The sequence below is a fragment of the Cololabis saira genome, chromosome 2 (assembly GCF_033807715.1).
Source record: "Cololabis saira isolate AMF1-May2022 chromosome 2, fColSai1.1, whole genome shotgun sequence".
In the NCBI taxonomy this organism is placed as follows: domain Eukaryota; kingdom Metazoa; phylum Chordata; class Actinopteri; order Beloniformes; family Belonidae; genus Cololabis; species Cololabis saira.
In genome coordinates this window covers 38560360-38582484 of record NC_084588.1, presented here as the reverse complement: position 1 = coordinate 38582484, position 22125 = coordinate 38560360, and the positions used below count along the sequence as shown (strand labels likewise).

General features: G+C 38.8%; 1 protein-coding gene across 1 annotated transcript in view; it reads left to right on the top strand.

Annotated features, from left to right (window-relative positions):
• Window positions 1–20444: 20444 nt before the first annotated feature.
• greb1 (growth regulating estrogen receptor binding 1) overlaps window positions 20445–22125 on the top strand; it is a 29884-nt gene continuing 28203 nt past the window's right edge. Inside the window, exon 1 of the mRNA XM_061745193.1 lies at window positions 20445–20532. The gene's annotated coding sequence lies outside the window, so the exon portion shown is untranslated. The remainder of the gene's footprint in view (window positions 20533–22125) is intronic.

Below are 22125 nucleotides of genomic sequence, written 5' to 3'. Positions count from 1 at the left end.
AAATGTTATTAGAATAAATTCAAATTACCTCAAAAACTACAGAGATGCACCATCTACATGAAACCAAGTTCTTGGGGAAATGTAATATTCCTAGATGCATTTTTGGATAGAACGGTCTTTTAAGCACTTCTAAACAGCAACTTGATTTAGAAATAGGTCTTCTGTAACTAAGTTTTTAATTAGGTCAGGAGATCGATTTTCCTCAGTAAATGTAAGATGACTCTAACTAACAAAAAGTTCTTAGTAGAGTTGATTAATACAGCAGTTCAGAAATAAAATGAAACAAAATTGAAAAAAAATCCATATCCGAGTTATTCACAGGAAATTCATTGGCAGCTTTATATGTAGTGATTTCTAGTGAAATAATTAATGATTTCAGAAATTAAGAGGTGGTCTAATAGAACTCTATCTTGTCAGGTCAATGTGATTCGAAATGTGTGTAGGATTTTGTTCACAACTCAACCCAACAGAGTCACAACTCCCAATCTCACAACTCTTACAGAACATGGTTTAAACTTCAAAACGGTTTCAGACACATAGCTACATGTGAGCTGGGAGATTGTTTCATGTTTTATGAACATACTACAGACCCCATACTGTGTTGGCCACAAAAGCAAAGTTATTGATGACATTTTATTTAGAAATTAGTTGTTGCATCTGTCAGTCATTCTACAATTTGTTGATTCACATTATTTCAATGTTGAACACACACAAAATGCAAATAAATGGTGAAGATTTTTAATTTCATAAAAGGAATCATTCAATTATTGGTTGATTGTCCTTCCATTTAATAATACAGGAAATAAAACTTGTTCTCATAAATATTTTAGAGCCGTGCTTTCTGGTAGAAAATGTGAATATCTCCAGCTTAATTATTCTGTTGATTTTCTGTCACCATAGTCCCAAAGTATGTATAAATGCAGGAAATTGTCACTTTTTTTCTCTTCCCCGACTTCATTCTGTGTCCATTTCACTTTTCACACCAAGGTTACACCCATAGCAACCCTGGTGATATTGGTGACCAGCAGCTCCAGCTCCTCCAGCTGCTGCGTCCAGTGCTCTAGTCCAGTCAACTTGGCCCCCAGACTCTGCCAGGCCATCCGAGAGCCAGTTAGGTGGTCTGCTTTGTTTTACTTAAAGATAAGAATAATTATGTTCTGATAGCTCTTTATTCATGGATCAGAAATCAGGTTCACAGACTGTGCTAATTAGCTCAGTTAATGACCACAAGCCATTTAACACAACACACTGCATTGCAGGTTAAAAAAGATCAAATAAAGAGCTCCCTATCGTGAATGGATTTTTGGTATTATATACCAAAAATCCATTCTTTTTTCTTGACTATAAGCCGCTACTTTTTTCATAGGTTTTCAACCGTGCGGCTTATACAAAGGTGCGGCTATTCTGTGGATTTTTCTTCCACCGCTCGGGGCGCTCTAACCGGAATTAGAATCAAAACTAAGACAAAATAAATGCAAAGAAGAATACGCTACTTCTTCTTTAGCAGATAGAAGTAGAAGCAGATTTCAAAGAGACAGATAAATAAAAGTTGCTGCCGTGTTAAAAGTTAAAAGACACTGTTAGGAAAGGATCTATTTAGGTACAAACATGTACATCATTTACAGTTCAAAATCATTCTGTACATGTAGTAAATATCTACCGTAATCTAACAACATAAATATCTGCGGCTTGCATATCTTTTTTTTAAAATAGAGCGGATGCGGCTGGACTTATAGTCCAGAAAATACGATATTTTAAACAGAATCCCTCCCTCGCAGTCAGCATGGATGTGTAATCAAGCTATGGACACCAAAACCATTTTTTATACCAGACTGTAAGTGTGTTTTTTTCCGCTGTAAATTTGGACATTTTAAATGGGGGTCAGTGGAATTTTACTCACTTTTTAAAGCAAATCTCATCTCAAATCATCCATACTTGACATACCTTTTACATTTCGTCATCACTAGTGGTCATTTGAGAAGTTGCACATTACTGTAGTTCAGCAATGGCTTTATTAAGAAGGAGAAAAAAAAATCCCTCTTAGTCAGAATTAGAGGTTAAATATTTTTAAGTTACATTAATAAATATCCCTCATAAATGTTCAACAGAACTAATGTGAGAACAACCCAGTCAGACAAACATTCAGAAGCGGACAGATAGACAGAAAGGGGGCTGGCCTGGCAGACAGACAGGTAGCTAATGTTATATCTAAGGACTGCGGGGACTTCTGCCGCACACAGCGGAGCACCTGGGGACGCTGTAGCTATATGTTTAAGCTTTGTCTCGTCCTACAAAACTCACTCTGCCCTTCACGTGATTTGTCAAAGGGCCGTGCACCGTGACAGGTACAGGGTACAAGAGGACCTAAATTATGGAAACACACAAACTTACAGGGAGTGGTGGCTGGGGTGAGAGCGACCAGAGGATAGGGGAACGTATAGAGTACTGGTGAGGAAAAGAAAGGGGGGAAGCAGAGTAAGATACGGGTTTCAAAGCGCAGGGGAAACAGCACCACAGAGGTGCCAGCCAGAGGGGCTAACTCTGGGTTAGGAGGCAAAACGGCCGTGCTGGGGGGAGTGTACGAAGGAATTTAGGACACCAATACGCACAGTGGCGGAATGGGAAGGAAAGAAAGGAAGCAAGAGGTAGAGCCCAAACGGAGCGTAAAAGATGGTATGAGGGGGGGTAAAGGTAGAGGTTAAAAAGCAAAGCACCTCAAGGCTCCTTTTCCTCTCCTTTCCCTCATCCCTCGCTCTACCCTCTTTCTCGCTTCTGCTCCCGTCCCATCAGCCCCCCCTCCCCTCCAAGTAACCTGTACCTCCATCCCCCCACCTTCTCCACCCTCTCTCTGCCCTTCTGTGCAGGGGGTTGAGGCGCTGAACAGATTATGGCGTAATTAAGGTGCTAAAGCAGCACATTATCCACCTGGTGGCTTATCCAAGGTGGATAGCACCACGGCTAGGCTAATCAGCCTACGTGCGTGTGTGTGGGAGCATGCATGTGTAAGAGATTGCTGTGAAATCAGTCAATTGTATATTTGCACTCTTCCCATGGCTGTAAACATCTAAGTATAGTCGTGTGCACGTGCGTGTGTGTGTCATGTGCGTGTGTATGTGTGTGTGTGTGTGTGTGCGTGTGTATGTGTGTGTGTGTGTGTGTGTGTGCCAACACACTGAGGCCCATCTCACCTGATTAAGGCCTCTTACAGGGAAGTGTTAAAAGCATTAGGTGAGGACAGGAATGTAATTCGTCATGTTTAAAGGCTGGAAATTAAATCAGGGATTAAGCGACGGCAAATGAGCACGCACACACACACACACACACACACACACACACACATACACACTCAGCTAAATTCGTATCCTCGTCTCTTTCATTCTGCCTGTTTCGCTTTTTTGTCATCAAGTATCTTCATCAATTCCCCTAAACTTTATTATTCTTCATTTTCTTGGGTTTTGTTGCTGAGGTTATACATTTCTGTTTGTCCTCAATTGAGTTTGAAGTGGTTGAATTGAAAATGATCAGACAGACAGACAGACAGACAGACAGACAGACAGACAGACAGACAGACAGACAGACAGACAGACAGACAGACAGACAGACAGACAGACAGACAGACAGACAGACAGACAGACAGACAGACAGACAGAACGAACCCCAGAACGCAAGTAGAGAACATGCCGAAGAGATCCTTCCCTTATCACACTGGAAAGTGTGCTAAGTAGGGAAACACCTTGGAGACTAATTTTGTACCTTCAGACTTTATTAAAGCTAATAGGTTTATGTATATATATATCTCCCAGATGCTGTTCAGTGTATTAGTTATAATCATTATGAACTATTACGCACACAACAAAGTCAGAGCACTGAGAGAATGTGGGTATCTGTTCAGCTAAAACTGTGTCTTTCTGCTCTCTGAGAAAGTAGATTAGATTAGAAAATGTTGTCAAACATGGATCAGAAACGCTCTTATGGATATTTTTTATTAGTAACCAAATAAGATAGCAGAATAATAGCAGAAGTTAAAAACTACTCAAAGAATCACTGTTCATCCAAATTAATGTATTAAATGTAATGAATTTACATGTAATGTATTAGTAAAAAAGTGTGCTGCTATGTTTTATTATTATAATTTTTTTTATTATTATTATTATTATCATTATTATTATTAAGATTTGCTACCAATTAGAGTCCAATGAGTCAAATTAGAACTCTAAAAAAAAAGAAAGCAGTCTTGTAACACTGGGGTGTCTTTGTCAAGGGCACTGCCTTTATTTTCAAACTGTGCTGAGATGGACATGCAGAACAGGGAAAGGCAGAGCGCTACAGAGCCAGCAACTTGTGTGTTTGCGTGTGTGTCTGTGTGTATACGGGTTCCTGTATGTGTGAGACTCCTTGAGGGGATATAGAGGTGATGATGGTTCAATCAAAGCCTGTCCCAGCTACACACAAAATAAGGAATCAGGAATTAGAACATAATTGTACTCGGCATGTACATGAATTATTAGATTGATTTGAAGATAAATAAAAATGTATTTTCATTTTGTTTTTTGTTTTGTTTTGGGGTTTTTGGGGGGTTTTTTTACTGATAAAAATGAATGTCTTCTTGATCTTTCCAGGATATTCTAACAAACCTTAACTCCTTGAATGGAAAGATGATTTTCTGCAAATACAAAGCAGCCGTTGTAATGGAACGCACTGCTGAGTGAGAATGATTAAACCAAAAAATATTAACATATGCAGTTTTACATGTTGGGTATTTCATCTTACAAAATATTAAAATGTGGGGAGGCGTGGGGGTCGTGTCTCCCCATGTTAGTAGGATTTTTTTTTCTTTGCTGTAGTGTCCTTGAGCAAGACACTGCACCCCGTGTGGCTCCCATGAGTGCCATTTTATAGTTAACCCCTCGCTTTGACCTCCCTGGAGGCAGCAAATGAAAGAACTTAATCTACAAGAATGAGAGGCTGAAATGGTAAATTTCCATGATACATTTTAAGAGTAAATTGTGTGTCGGCTCGTGGACGCACAAACCACAATCAAAATACATTAATACATAAATGCATAATATGGGAAAATGCATAATATTAGTGTCATTAGTATGTAGAAGTATAAAAAACATATTTAATAAAGTCAGATAATACTCATTTTCTTCCTTTAATTATATGAAGAACAATTTCTTTTCATCACACAAGTTGAAAAAAGATGCAAGTAAAATGAAAGAGTTTTTCTTTTACCGTTGTGGATGTCTGTAAACTCACTTGCGTGTGGCCTGGCAAAAATAAATATGGTAAATTAGATGATGATAGAGAGTATCAATGCAGAAAGGATGAGTCATTGTCAAGGACATCTTTTTTCCGCTCAGTGCAGAGTGCGACATATGTGGTCATGCATCTGCAGCTCTTATTAAATTATGACTGTACTGTCTCCAGGAGCAGAGCATATGGCCCAAAAGTGTTCTGCTATATTAATCAGTGACTAAATGCTTAAAAGATTAAATATCTGACACCTATTATTTCTGCGTAAGCTTGTTTTCTTGAAAGAAAATGTTGCAGATTTTTTTCTGAAGTCAGTTTGATAGATACTTGGCTGGCTGCAGCTTTCAGTTGTTTTTGTTGTTGTTTTGGTTTTTCTTTCTTACGATCTGCACGTGGATTAAGAGCCAGATATCTGATCGTCTGAATTCGCTTAAGACAAGTGTCAGCAAAAAAATAGACACGTAAACTAGATGACCTTATTTGGAAGGCAGAACTTTTAGAGTTTTGACATCATCTACTTTTTTAAACAAGCATATGAAATTTAGTATTAAAACCTGGCCATGAAATAGGAACTACATGTAGAGGGAAGAGTTAGCAGCTATTTGAGACATCTGCATTTTCAGGTTTTTGGTTGTTTTTTTTGTTTTTTTTTATGGAGTCCCCATCACATGAATGTCTTTGCCACTCAAATATATTTTATGAAAATGCTTATTTTCTGGATCATAGACATTAATCATACATAAACCATCACTATCTTTTTTTCCCCTCTTACTAGGAAATGATTTGTGATACAACACTTGAAAACACATGGAAAATGTAGCATTGATCATTAAAGGCATCAGATTCTGTTTGTGTCTCAGCATGAAATAAAATCACTTTTTTCTTTACATTATTGATGCTTGTGAATATTTTTTAATTAAAGTGCAATCACAATGAAACAGCTCCTGACACTGCGCATGTTACCACTATTCCAACTATTCACCTGACATTAAGTAAATTTACCAATCACATGGTAAGATGTGGTGAAAAGGTAAGGGGCAATTTGTCACTGCTCTATAGAACTCCCTATGTCGTAGAAGCAATGTACTACAACTACTACAATTTTGTGTATAATTACTTACCAAATAGATCATAGTTGCTAAGAGTAGTGATACAGGGTGAATATATGATAATATATATTTTTTTAACAAAATGACAAACATTAGAAACAGATGTGTAAAAATCTAGATGTCTGTGCTAAACTTCAATCTTACTTGTTTGCAAGTGTGTATACATTTTTCCCGTGTATGTCACCTGTATAATAATAATAATAATAATACCTTTATTTATAGAGCACTTTTCCAAAACAAGTCACAAAGTGCTTTACATACAATTAAAAACAGGAAACAAACAATTAGTACAATACTATAATATTGTAATATATAATATAACTTATAATATAAGTACCTGTATGTCTTACTATGTGAGTCTCTTGATTACAAAGCTGTAAAAAAAAAAAGAATAAATAAAAAACATGCGCTATGTTCTATTTATTTAATATGGTTTAAGAGCACTCAGACAATAGATTTCAATATCAAGCAAACCTCCAGAAACGTCCAGTCCAAGCGTCTGTGTGAATATGTGACTCGTGTGAGAGGCTGCATTTATCAGCAGCAAAACGCAGAGTCCTGTCTTCCCTGATGATGTAGTGCGCTCTTTTTTGTTTATAACTTCGCTTTATGCGGTGTTGTTCTGTGGCTATTCTGGTGCTGAATGTGCTGGATGACTCCGTCTGCAAGCTCAAAGACAAGGAAGGACGGTCATTAGACTATTCTGCAACACCAGGTACTGTAGCCCTCTCTCTTTCCCTGCTCATACACACACTTTTCATCTTTCTTGTTCTATTTTCCTATTTCTCCCCGCGACTCTGCGCAATACGGTCCACATTCCGGTCCAGCTCGGTGTTATTTCCTGGTCTAGAGCTCCATCTACAGGTTTCATAAGGACACTCTCATCTGCTTTTCAGGGTCTTTTTCAGGTCTTTGTCCCTCATTGGCTTTTTTTTTTTTTTTTTAACAGGGAAATCAGGGGTTTCAGACACCAGCAAGAGTGCTGAGGGTGTCGTTAACCAGGTAGTGATTGTGTTGCAAGAGTGCTGTCAACTTATATGGATTCATTATAAATACCTGCAAGCAAATACATTAAAACAGCAACCCTCTCCAGAGAATTATACCTTAAACTTGATGAATGAGTCTCCAAGTTGGGTTGCTGGATGAATATAACTGGAAGTTGAAGTGTGCTGCAGCTCTTCGGTGTATTGCAGTTCAGTACCTCAGGAAATGAAGCGGCTCAGTTTGACTTAGGAGAATATAGAAACTCAGGATTTCTTCTACTGGGCAAGCTAAGTTTGTAGCTGAAATTAAAAACAAAACGCATTTTTGTGTGGAACTAGATGTTGACGTGCGTGTGTAAATTTGCATACTGTTATGATAAGGATGCATGTGCTGGAGTGGATTCAGCCACCGGCTGCAGAGCAACTGTTTTAGCTGTTTTATTCTCTCCTTCGATAGCCTGCAATATTTGTTAAAGTGATGAATGAGTTTGCCCATTCCATTCTTCTTTTGTGCATATGTGTGTGTGTGTGTGTGTGTGTGTGTGTGTGTGTGTGTGTGTGTGTGTGTGTGTGTGTGTGTGTGTGTGTGTGTGTGTGTGTGTGTGTGTGTGTGTGTGTGTGTGTGTGTGTGTGTGTGTGTGTGTGTTCCAGCATTTTCAAAGTCATTGTTTCCCTAGAGAGGGGTCAGTGTGCTGGTCAAAGCTTTTGTTGCCCGCTCACCTCCCACTCCTGCCACTGACCAAAGAGGAAGCGGGGGACACATGCTCACTTATACTTGTCACGCAGGGAAATTAAAATAGCTCTTCTCTGCTCCAGCCTTTTGGTTGCATTTAAATGGTCCACATTTAGATAATATTATTGGGGAAAATCAAAGGTAAAGAAAAATCTCAGGTACAGTTGTATAAACAAATACAACCACGGCAGCTATTCAACACTCAAACATCCTTTTGATTGAAGTTTTACAAAGACTTTATCACTTATGTCAAAGTGAAAGGTCATTTAAAAGTCTCTAAACAAGGTGAAACTTGTTAAATTTGTGTGGCAAAAAATCTAGATTTCAGGCAGATAAAGCCATAAAGGAATAAAAGGAAATATTCACAGAAGGCCTGCCAGTTGGGTCATGGGCTCACTCCTCTCATAAACACATACGTGCACACAGTCCTGTACAGCCATTATTAAACAGTCTGCCATGGGGGTTGAGTGTGTCGCCTCTCTCCCTCGTTCGCTCACTGCCCCTAAAACAATTTCAATTTTAATAGCTTTTACTATGTATCTAAAGCACTGGAGACTCCGAAAGAAAGGGCGACACAAACACGCTCTCTCTTGCATGCGCGCACACACACACACTAGTGAGGGAGAGAACTAGTCCCCCTTGTTGAAAATAGAGCCATCAAAAATGAAGGCCAGCCCAGCGTAGCCGACAGACACACAGACAGACCCCAGGAGCATCTTGTAATTATCCCTGTGGATGAGATGCCTCTAGCTGGGCTCAGCTACCCATCCCAACCCCCCTCCCTCCCTTTTTATCATCGCTCCATCCTGCCACTAACCCCTCCACTGCTAATTTCATCCCAGGGATTAGCCCCTGCTTGCTTGTCTATCTTGTAATATTTCTGGAGGGTGAAATGGTGAAAATGTGGCCTTCTTCTGCTTATAATAGGACTTACTGGGCTGGGCCAGGGCACAGCTTCCCTCCCTATAGTTCCCTTCTCCCTCCCTTCCTCCAAGGAGATGGAGTAAGAGTTTTTTATTATTATTATTCGGAAAAAAGGAGGTAGATGTGGAGAGAGAAAGCGGAAAAGACCACCCCAGCAAGTGCAGCAGCGAGCTCTACTGGGAAGTGACCGCAGAGAAGGAGTGAAGGTGAACGTGAAAGCGGTGCGAGGCGGCGCAGAGCTCTGGTAGTACCTGCAGGGCAATGCAAGCTGTTTTCTTTATGCATAAAAGAAAAAGGGGGGGTGGAATAGAGAGACAGGGGCAGAAGTGTCACATACCGCATATCCACCATCCTGTCTTTTGTTTAAGTACATCTGCCTCAAGTTCTGTAATGCCTCTCTCAGCCCTATTTTTGTCACAGCAAGTATACATGACATTTTAACTGGCTACTTTTAACAAGCTTCATTATCCGTCTGAAATTGGTTTAAATGGCTATCCATTAAGCAATGACTGCCAGTGATGCTTTTCTTCTTCAAAATGTAAATGCAGACAATTGTTTTTCAACAACTAGTACAACTTTCTCCGTACTAGATGGTTCAGATTAGGAATTTTAAGGTCTATACTTGTCAGATTGTATTTCAATGAGGAAGAACGAAGTGATCGTCACAAACCAAAGGTGCTGCAGAGCAGGAACGTCACAGATCAAAAGCTAAATCAAAGAGGTAATCCAAAAAAAGGCAGCATGTCAAGAGCTGGAGATAAATCCATGTGGTGGTTTTGGCACCGAACAAAGGAAATGGGTACTTTGCATATTGGGAAAGGGATGACTGGCATAGTACAGATGTGGGTGGGTAGCTACTGAAATTAGGTTTGGGTAGAAAGGGTAGAAAGAAAAATGAATTAAAATGCACAATGGAATGATTCCTTTCAAAATAAAATAGTGTGTAGATGAAACTACCCAGCAGAAGATCACAAACCAGTAACCACGATGCCAGGTCACTTTCTGAACTGTAAAACCTCTTGAACTTATCAGTGATGGAAGTTAAAGCCCAGGTTTCTTTAGATGTCCAGAGATCCAGAGCAAAGTAGCACATAAACGTAAAACGCAACAGAGGATATGATGACTTGTTCACTGTACATTGCTTATGAAAAGGTAATAAGGTGTCCAGATTTTATTATAAGTTATCAAATTATTCATAAGTAACCTTTAGAATTTTAAACTGAGATTATGAGCCAATTCTCTTTGTTTGTATGACTCTATGTGTGAGCGAAGGTGTATATATATATATATATATATATATATAGATGTAACTGTGTGTATGTCTGTCAGAGAGCGTCTACATACATGTTTGTCTGTTCATACACTAAATGACCTATACCCCTCTGTCTCTCACACGCTCCTCTCCATCACTCCAGCCTCTCATTACAGCTGCAGAAGCCCGGCCTGTCATGTAATTAAAGGTAAAGTTATAAATGACCAGCAGGCCAAAAGCCATATTTCACAGGTGGCCGCATATTTATTTATAATTTTTCACCTTTAAATGTGTTTCTTATGCAAATGAGAGCCAGGACACTTTTCAATTAACTTTGGGGGGGCCAGTCCCTCTAAGTACCACAGAAGCTTGTTATTGAAAATTGAGTATTTCTTGTTATCATCCATAAATTATTCCTGTGTGTCAAAGAAATTGCGAGATGTAATGTATGGACCTGAATTTGGGGCTACCAGAGGTGGCGGCTCTATTTCCCCTCCCTTAAAAAACTTGATGATTGCTTTTGAGGAAAAGCACTTTTTAATGTTCTCTAACAAATACGCACTAAACTCTCTGATGGACCGCCTCCCTTTTAGTGTTCCTTTCCCTTTTCTCGCTCTTTGTCATACTCAGCCACACTTGCACTTACACTGCAGGGCAATTTAAAGGTGCGTTATATGAGCAATTGCCAAGCAGGTAGTTAGGTATGGTCCTTTTATGGTGGCAGACTGAGAGTGTCCCCCTCTGCCTCATTTTCCCATAATTGACCTACTAGGGGAAGCAGCAGAGCAACCCAGCTGCACTATCACATCGGGGAGAAAGATTTAGAAAGCAGAAGGATTAACAAAACTGACTCCTGGCAGAGAGAGAAAGAAAACAGTTTCAAGAAAGAAGTTCAAAACAAGACGAGTGTTAACTTGGGAAAGAACATGCGCACCTCCTGTCCCATTAGCCCCCCGTCTTCTCGCGATGTGAAAAGTGTACCACTACTTTGAGGTATGCATGTGTTACGTTTGTTGCTAAGTGTATGCATCACCCATTAAGCTGTGTGCGCAACGGTGCCCTCTCCCTGGTGCGTAAAAAACGTTGGTTAATTGAATTTCCCCCTAATTTCCCGTCAGCTTCGCCTTGCGGAGCGAGACGCCTGCCTGCCTGCCCGCCATCCAGCCAGCCGCACAACGCCACACTTCAGGTATGGTGGATAATGGAGGATGACATTTCTGTCCCATCATGCCTGGGGGCAGCATGTGATACATGGCTTCCTCTATGAAGGTTAAACTCAGCTAACCTGCCTTTGGCGTTTCATTACCCACTTGTTAAATACTCTTTTGGTAATAAAATGATTAAAAATTTTATTGCTTCTCTCAAATGAGGCCTCTTTTCAAAGGGCTTTAACGACTTTGGAGATGGATATGAGTGAGAGTATGCATGTGTGCGTATGTTTGTGTGTGCGTGTGCATGACATCTCTGTAAGCATGCATGTATGTACGTGTGAGTGTGTCCATATAAGTGCATCTCCATCCAGTTAGCCACAACCAGTGTGTAAAAACCTAATGAGAGTGATATGCTTTACAGCAAAACCACCATTATTCTCAGCCAAACGACCTGGGCCCTCATTACGTGTAAAGCAGCAATACCTTTTCCCCCTCTGCCAGGGCACATTCAAATAGACATGTTTTACATACAGCTCAGTCTGTGTCTTGAAGCGAAGTGAAGTATTTATACTAAAATGAATGGGCTGGACTATTTTTAAATCACAAGTTAAGCACCGTGGCTATAGCAACGGGACATAAAATATTATATTCAACCCATTAACAGCAACTACAAGCCTTGCCTAAGCCAATATGGCTCCACAGCGACTTAGCAAATCATTATACCCAGTGTCATTTTGGCTGTAAAATTCGCAGTTAAGGGGCTTGAGAAACTAATCTCAAGAACCCAATAAACCAGTTTCGTAAGGTCTGAGTCAGAAAACATAAATGGATAATGAGTATCTGATTTAAGGCCACCTGAAATCAGTGGGAAAAAAGTTGTCAGTCGGAGGTGTTTCATTTGTTTGTCGTTGATCTAAAGAGAAGATTTTTTGTTGTTCAAACAAGAAATATAAAAGGATTTACACAAAAACTACAGTCTTTTCATTTCACACCTCTTTATATCATATAAATATGTACAAACAGGATGTTTTTTTTGTTGCTTCAAGCAAGCATATGGAGTTTTTGTTGAGGGATTTCTCAGATTAGCCTGCCTCCCTGTTGGGTCTTTGCGTCCCAATCAGTTTTGTTGGGGTTCATTGTTGTACTGCTGCTGCCCTCGCAGAACCCCCACACACACCATCACGTGTGCGCACACACTTAATAAATGGCTGGGTCCCCCTCCCTCGGGCCAGACGAGTGTGTGCTGGCCGGTTCATCTGGTATATGATAGCAGCTCGCTCCGCTCTGCTCCACTGGACCCTGTCCAACACCTGTTCTCCCATCAGGGGATGTTGTGTTGGCGTGGCATGGCTGTGCCACTGCACAGATTGGCACTGCCCAGTTGGGCCAGTGGAAAGGATGAAGTATGAGTTTCCAAGTGACAAAATGTAATCTGTAATTAGGAGGGAGGACCGCAGTGGAGAATTGTCAAGCCTTCTCTAAATAAGTTTTATGAATTAAGTATCTGTGGAAAGGATGAGACGGAGCACGGTGTAGCGGTTGTAGCACTGTAGCATCACAGCTAGAACGGTTTTCACTCAGATCCTGGTTGCGGCCTTCCTTGTGTTCTCCCCATCCCTCTCTAGGGTTCCTCCAAGTACTCTGTCTCCCTCCCACAGTCCAAAAACGTGTGTGAGGTTGACTGGTGATGTGAGGTCCTCAGCCGGAGTGTGTTTGTCTGTGTCATGTGCAGAGGTGTCAAGTAACGAAGTACAAATACTTTGTTACCTTACTTAAATAGAAATTTTGGTTATCTATACTTCACTGGAGTAATTATTTTTCAGACGACTTTTTACTTTTACTCCTTACATTTTCACGCAATTATCTGTACTTTTTACTCCTTACATTTTAAAAACAGCCTCGTTACTCTATTTCATTTCAGCCTTTAAAAAAAACTATCCAGTTAAATTGCGCCATCCTTATAGAGTGAATTTGGTTGTGTTTGTGGCACAGATGTTCTTGTCCAGTTTTGTTCTTACATCCGTTCCCTCAGATTCCTGCAACTAAACTTGGATGTACATTCCAATAAAGGTTAGGATAAATGATAACATGCCTCTGAAGTTTGACTTTTTGCACCATTACAATACTTATAGGCAACTAGTCATCATATCTTCTGCTCTCTGAAACACATGTTAATAGTACACATATATGGTTATTTCATATATTTGCATTATACTAAGATGCATTCATTTTCAATGGCTTTTGTCCTTAATGGCTTTTTCCCCCTTACATTACTTTTACTTTTATACTTTAAGTAGTTTTGAAACCAGTACTTTTATACTTTTACTTGAGTAAAAAACTTGAGTTGAGTTGTATTTTTAAACTCTAGTATCTATACTTCTACCTGAGTAATGAATGTGAATACTTTTGACACCACTGGTCATGTGGCTGTTTGATGGACTGGAAAAGGATGGAAATGGAAATGATAATTTTTGCAACTGTATGAACAACTCTGCTAGCTTGGATTTAGAGTTTTAAAGCATCCACCTTTGCCCAGGCGTTAATACCCAGCTCAAGGTTTTTCTCATCTGCCTATTGTATGCTCTCATTCAAGAAAACAGCTTACTGGCTCATTCTGACTCTTTACATATCTGTCACACTCATGTGGAAATGTATTAACATGTAAGTGATATTCTATTGAATAAGCTGACATAAGTAAATACCTGATAGTGTTGTCAGCGTGTCGTGATGATGATAGTGGCCATTTCAAGTTCTCAGAGGATGATTAATTACAGTAAAACGTTATTATAGATTTATTCATATCATGATGTTTATCAGACAGCTTACAGTATGTTGCTATGTCCAACTAAAACTACTGGGATATTGCATTTATATCAACAATGCAACTGGTGATTAAAACATTTTAATACTGTAAACTAACAAAAATTAGAAATATATTTAAGTAATTTTGTCCTTATATATAAAACTCATAAAAATGTGTAGTTCTATCTTCAAGTTTAAGGAAATGTTTAAATAAAATACTGTAAATAAATATAAAACACTATAAATATAAAGTATACTATCAAAAACATTCTAGAATGTGAATCGTCAATTTTATATTTTGTCTTACTTATTTTTGTCTTCTTTATGTATTGTTTGTTTCCACGGAGTAAAGCTAATGTCTCATATTTAAGCTGATCATAAGAAAAAAAGGGTAGGCACTATAAACTACGGCTTCAGCCTACACCTTTTCAGCAAAAGAAATGTTTGTTTTTTTTACCTTTTCATCTTGTTTTGTAAAAAAGTGTGTACAAGCCGAAATAAAGATTCATATATATAAAACATACACTCACAATATACACATATATATAAAACATTGAGCTGACTATTTGTTCTTAGCACCATTTCTTGTGCCTGGTGAGAATAAAGTAATAGCATCACGTCATAACTAACTAATGACCCGGGTAAACTCACCTGTCTGTTCGTCTGGTTTGTTATAGCCACAGGGACATTTAGCACAGGGGGTGGAGGGGTTAGATGGTTGTTTCTTTGTCCGATCAGCATGACAGATTGCCTCTGCGGGCGTGGGTATGGTGGTGAGGGCGTGTTGAAGGAGAGAGATATGCTGCCTGGGAGGTGGGCTCTGTCATCTGGGTGTGCACTTGTATATTCATGATTCTGGTCATGCTGCTAGCAGCAAAACCGGAATTTCTACGGAAGCGGATTTCTGTTTTGACTCATTTGGTTCATTTTTGTCTTATCTGAATTTGAGTTTTGAATGTCACACTAGAACTTAGAAAGTGAATAAAAAAGAAGGATTTTTGTCAAGTGAGGATCATCGTTAGTACTTTAATGCTTTTCTGGTATCCCCAAGAAACAGCACTTCAGCAACAACTACAACCAGAAATAGAGCTCTCATCCACTCCCAAGTTTCTGCATTAGCTACTTTCCTGCTTTAGAATTTATTTCCAGGTTCTCTTGTTTTTTCATCAAACTATTCATGTTTTTTCACCATAGTTGACTAACAGCAAGGAGGTCCCTGGTTCAAATTCCAGCAGGAGTCTTTCTGTGTGATTTGCATGTGCTTCATGTGTTTGAATAGGTTTTCTCCGGGAACTCTGGCTTCCTTCCACAGTCCAAAAATATATACGATAGGCTAATTGGTGAGTTTAAATTGCCCAAAGACTCAGGACCTACCTCTTCAGCTCAGCTTGGAAACCTTCCAGAATGTTTTTAAAGCTGCAATTATCTTAATCCCAAGAAAATGTTGTGTCTTCACTTCTTCTGCATAGTATAGTGTTGCACTCGGGTAAAGTGAGGTGTGTGTGTGTGTGTGTGTGTGTGTGTGTGTGTGTGTGTGTGTGTGTGTGTGTGTGTGTGTGTGTGTGTGTTCCAGCATTTTGCTGTGTGCGTGTGTGAGAGAGTTTATGACTGATAAGAGGTTACTAAGAACAGAAGATATTTCCAGCCCCACCAGCCGCTCCATGACACATTTCTACAAGGACAAGGTTAAAACACAGTGATGTATAATAAACATAATACAAGCTACTAATATGTAAGTGAACTGTTCATATTATTGAAGCTTGCAATATTTTACCTTAACAAGAGTGTCTCCTATCCCTGCTTCTACCCTGTAAATCCATATTTTGTACAGTAGAGGGCGACATAAATCCACGAACGATTCGACTCGGCTGGAATTAAATTAACTGTAATTGATGGCTTATCTCAGTCTTTTCAATCACGAAAGGTTGTTTTTGTCACTATTTCTTTCCCATCATCATATTTTTTTCTTTTTATCATTATTTTTCTTTAAACTAGAAAGTGCACCATGATGTCGGCCTGCTCTGTAACCTCTTTTCAATTAAGCCAGGTGGGTATCAGATGTAAGAAGTTTTTTCATGCCTTATTTTAGTTCTATTTTATTTTAGTCTAATTTCTTCGTGGGGAAAAAAAAATGAGTTCATTTCTCACCTGAGAATAAAAATACAATATCACATAGCAGCCAAGCTAAACCTAACACCCACAACTACAGGAGACTAAACTTTGTACCTCTCTGTGGACAACAAAAAAACACATCAACCTCCAGTGAATTTATATCGGTGTTCCAGTCTTCTGACAGGATTGTGTACTGCAATATTCCCAGGAACCAAGTCACTGAACAAAGTAAGAAATAACAGTTATTATGAAACCTCGGCTCATTTAGACGATGTCTTTTTGTAAGTAATCTTTGTGCATGGGCTTATCTGCAGATCTGCTCAGGGTTTTCACTTGTCAGTACAAACACACTTGTAAATGATTTGGCTTAGTTGCTAACCATGCATTTGTATGGAGAATTTTGTATCGAAAAATCTTCATAAAAAGCTTCAAGTGATTTATATCAAATCCTCATCAAATCAAGTTAAACAACATATATGTATCTGTGTGTATGTATGTATATTTATGTACTGTATGTATGTATATATATATATATATATATATATATATATATATATATATATATATATATATATATATATATATAAAATTTCCAATAATTGTGTTAATCTGTGAATATATTTTTATGTATTTATTAAACTTTTTTTTTTTTTTTAGAAATTACATCTATAAGAAAGATAATAAGAAATATCGCATTATGACTTTCCAAATTTCAAAGAAGAATTACTAAAACTAAACTAAAGGACCTGGCAAGTTTACTGCCCATAAACTCATTTAATGAATTAATTCCTACAAAGTCCAAGAAATGTTCTTACAGGTCATCATTTCCTACATATATCCTACAGCACTGTGAAAAAGTATCAGGCACGTTTGAAGAAATACTGTTTTAATATAAAATGTAAAAGCATATGGTTTGAACACGACATGGCAAAACTAAGCATAGCGCCAAGATACTGCATCAGCAAGGTCTTTCCCGGAGCAAGATTTCAAAGCAGACGGCTGTGTCAGTGTGTGCTGTTCAGGCTCCTTTAAGAAAGAAACAGGCAACATTTAGGGCATTAGACAAAGCAATCAGTCAGGAAAAGTTAGAGCAGCAGATAAAAATTCCGTTATGCTTTTTTCCTTTCAAAATCAAAAGATCTCCAGCTGCGTCCTAGGCTCAGAACTATCAGAAACCATCAGGACTCTGGTATGCCCATCTACTGCCCAGAAAAGTCAGAAATGGTCCTGAGAGAATTGCAGACCTCCCACAAACAGAGCCAAGCAATTCAACCATGTATGAAAACATAAGAGCTATAGTGAAAAAAGGCAGAAGGTCCTCTGGACTAATTAGTCAATATTTCAGATTGCTGGTACAATAATCAGTGTTTGCAGGTAACAGTGAAATATAGTGGAGGTTCATGACAATTTGGTCAATTTTTCTGCAACTGGAGTTGGGGATTTGGTCCAGATCAATGGCGTCCTCAGTGCTGAGAAATACAAATAGATGCTTATCCATCATGCAAAGCCAAAGAGCCACCTGACCTGCCAAAAATGATTCTGTAGCAGGACAACAAGGAGGGAGGAAGTATCTTCAGTATTAAAAAGATGAAGCTGTGGCACAGATGGTATGGCCCCAAGAGAGCCATGATCTCAACATCATCAACTCTGTCTGGGATTACATGGAAAGAGAGGATGATTTGAAGCAGCCTTCATCCACAGACGATTTATTTTAGTTCTCTAAGATTATTGGAGCATCCTTCAAAACCCTTGTACATGTGCAACTAGAAGAACTGATGCTGTTTTGAATGCAAAGGGTGGTCACACCAAAAACTGACTTAGATTTCCCTGCTTTTTAAAATAACTTTGCATTGTAAAAAATGAATTAAAGGAAGAAATAACATTAAAATTTCTGAAGTATTTACAGCATTTCTTCATACTTGCCAAAGACCTTAGCAAATTCATTATGTATATTATCCTTTTGAGGATTTGAACTGCACTAAAGTAGAATTTAATGTATGATATTATGTAAGATTAGGACATATACTTGTACTATTATGTAGTGTGAGGTATACATGTCAAAATGGCCGGGAAACTATTGTATTTAACCCCTCTTTCCCACTGTACTCCCGTATTAGTATTTTCCCGTAAATTTCCCTTTTTATAATATAATAATTTTTAAAAAGCATTATTGTGCCTCTCCAAACTGAATTTTCGCTAACCTCGTGAGAACTGCTGCTTGCTGTATCCTGGGTGGCAGTTCTGGTTAGTGAGGTTAGTGGTGACGATGGGAGCAAACTTGGAACAACAAATCAGAGATGGATGGATGTAACGAGAGGGAAGATATTTCTGGCAAAAAAACTTCATGTAAATATCTCTAAAAATGGGATACCGAATTTACTTTCCTAAAGAGGAGCAAGATGGGGCTCAGTTACGCGTCCTGAAAGTTATTTCAGCTAGAGGCACAGAAACATGCATCTGTGTCATCAGTCAGTGAATGCCAGAGAGCCACATGAGTGAAAATGTAAATGTTACACTTCAAGACAATCAATGTGTATATAAACTGAAAATATTTAAAATAAATACATGTACTTAAATTCCCTTTTGTGTTTTCATCTCTATTGTAGGAATTAGGCAAGGCAAGGCAAGTTTATTTATATAGCACAATTCAACACAAGGTAATTCAAAGTTCTTTACATCAACATTAAAGGAGCATGAGGCAGGATTGAGGCAGGATTTATGAAAAAAATTTGTATACGTTTTAAGTTTTCTAGTAATAATGTCAGATGAAGCGTTCCAAACCAAAAAGAATGAGCCCTCTAGCGTATCTCTCCGTTGCCTTGAACAGGCTGTGTGCTGCAAAATGTGCTGCAATTCCGGACCGGAATTTCCCGCGCTGAGCTGCGGATGTGACGTCACATGACGCTGCATGTGCGTTCTCAGCGGGGCACGAGTTAACATTGGATACGCGTTTGAGTCATGGAGGCAGCTTCAACTTGAATTTGGACTGAAAACAGATGCTAACATGGCTCATTTCCTACTGACAAGGTAAGATAACATTGTAAGTCATATTTAGAGCTTGATTTGAACGGCGCTCCCATGCCGGCTTCGCTGTTGGCTGCAGGAACCCCGACGGTCGTCGTGGCGCTAATGAGTCTCATTTATTATTCTTGCCTCATGCTCCTTTAAAAGAGGCAAGACACAATCAAACAGTAAATAACAAATAAAATGAAAAGAAAAGAGGTACAATAATAAAAAGCACAAGTTGTTAAAAAGTAAGAGCAGTAGAGTACAGCAGGTAAGTATTTAATTTAGGAGTATGCTTGAGTAAACAGTAATGTTTTTAGTCCTGATTTAAAGAAGCTGACAGTTGGAGCAGACCTCAGGTCTACAGGAAGTTTGTTCCACCGGTGAGGAGCAGAATAACTGAACGCTGCCTCACCTTGCTTGGTTCTGGTTCTTGGGACACACAACAAACCAGATCCAGATGACCTAAGTGGTCTGGGAGCTTCATAGGAACTAACAGATCAGGTATTTTGGTCCAAGACCATTCAGTGCTTTGTAGACCAGCAGTAAGATTTTAAACTCTATCCTTTGACTCACTGGAAGCCAGTGTAGTGATTTCACGACCGGTGTAATATGGTCCAGTTTCCTGGTGTTTGTAAGGACTCTGGCGGCAGCATTCTGGATCAGCTGCAGCTGCCTGATAGATTTCTTGTTAAGGCCTGTAAAGATGCCATTGCAATAATCCAACCTACTGAAAATGAATGCGTGAATAAGTTTTTCCATGTCTTGTTTAGACAGAAACCCATTAATTCTATTACATATTACATATACAGGAATGTCCACTGCATTTCAGTGTCAACAAAGGTAGTCCCATCAGATTCTGAGCACATAATTGTAGTTTTTAACTGGTTGCAAGGTAGTTATTTTAGATTTTTTGTAAATCTGCCTTTTTAAATCCAATCCAATTTTTAAATCCAAAACATGACAGGTATTGTCACAATACCTCAGCCATCCTGCTAACAGACTGATGGGAGGTGGTGAGCAGCTCATTCTCGGACCGTACCATTGTTTTGGGGGAAGGGGGCGGGGCCTGCGGGGATCACAGGCGCCGACACGCGCGAGCCCCGCAGCAGTCCAGTCGGAGGTCTCGCGCCGGAGACATGGTGACGAGACGCCGCATCAACTTGCCAAGCTTCCGTGAAGAGTAGTGGTTCGGACTGTTGAGGTCAGTGGTACACCCAACAATGCTTTTTACCTGTTTGGTTTGGAGATGATATCTATTCCGGTAGAGCACAACCACTTTTTAAGCCTAAATTATGGTTCCGCGTTAAATCGACGCAGGGCCTACGCCTTAGGTACGGCGTAGGGGTCGCGGCGACGCGCACGGTACGGTGTGCGTTCCGCGTACACTACGGCGTAAGGTCTGCGTTGGTGTAACGCGGAACCATAAATCAGCCTTTAGTGATGCCAGCAGTTGTTGCTGATGCTGACAAGCAATATTAGACTTTTTGTTAAATAGTACTCAGTATTTTTTTGTTTTCAAACTTTATACTGAATTGTCTTCACTTTTAATACGCTGTAATTAATACTAAGTGTGTGTGTAATATTGAGTTTGAAAATGTAACTTTAAAACTCAAAATCCATTAATTCACATTATGCCCCCTCGTTATATATTTTCGATAACATTATGGGTCCCCCTTTAAAAAAAATATTTTTTAAATATTTTTAAAAAGTATTATTTATTTATTTTTGTTACATTTTTCAGAGACATAGTAAAACTTTTTTTTAAAGCTGGGTAATTAGCAGTTTTTTTCTAGTACAATTTAAGTTGATGTTACATGAAGTCTAGATTCATATTTCAAAATCAATCTCTCTCTCTCTCTCTCTCTCTCTCTCTCTCTCTCTCTATATATATAATATATATATATATATATATATATATATATATATATATATATATATATATATATATATATATATATATATATGTATATATCCTCAAAGACATTAACTGAGAACAATGTACACACATTTGAAAAATCTATCTATCTATCTATCTATCTATCTATCTATCTATCTATCTATCTATCTATCTATCTATCTATCTATCTATCTATCTATCTATCTATCTATCTATCTATCTATCTATCTATCTATCTTCTAGTTGTGAAGGCTGAAGAGTTATTTTGTTCCTGTCAAATGCTGCTGCTCAGAATTGTATGTCTTGTATGTATAAGTCTTTAAATCACTTTTAAATCTCTCAAAAAATGTTTTGATGTAGATGAGTAATTTTTTCTCTTTTGACTCGTGATTTGATCTTTAAAAAAATCCTTTAGCAGAAATGTTTTGCCAACGATACACTTTAAGCCGTATTTTCTTGCATGCAGACAATACAAGTGCTGCTTATGCAAGCAAGAGAGAGAGCAAAAGAGACAGAAACTCCTCAAGGACATGCACTGAGATAGCAAAGCGACAGACAGAGCAGATGCTGGACATTCAGGGAGGTGGAGATAAATTGTGTACAGTATGTAGACTGACAAAGTGACCTGCAGGAACAAATAGTGTGTTTACTGGTAGTGTAGCTGGCAGTGTTTTCTATGTGTCATCCACCTAAACTGTATATGCATTGCTTCTGTTTTGACATGATTGGCAAAATCATTTTGTGAAAATAGTGCATTTTATGGGCATGCACAGGTAAAAAGAACAATTTGGGATATTTATTATTTGTAGGGTTTCAGTAATTGGAGATTATTTGCAGAGTGTACTGGTCAGCTGAGTGGCTGGTCAGTGCAATGTGTGGATGAATGTGTGGGTAAAT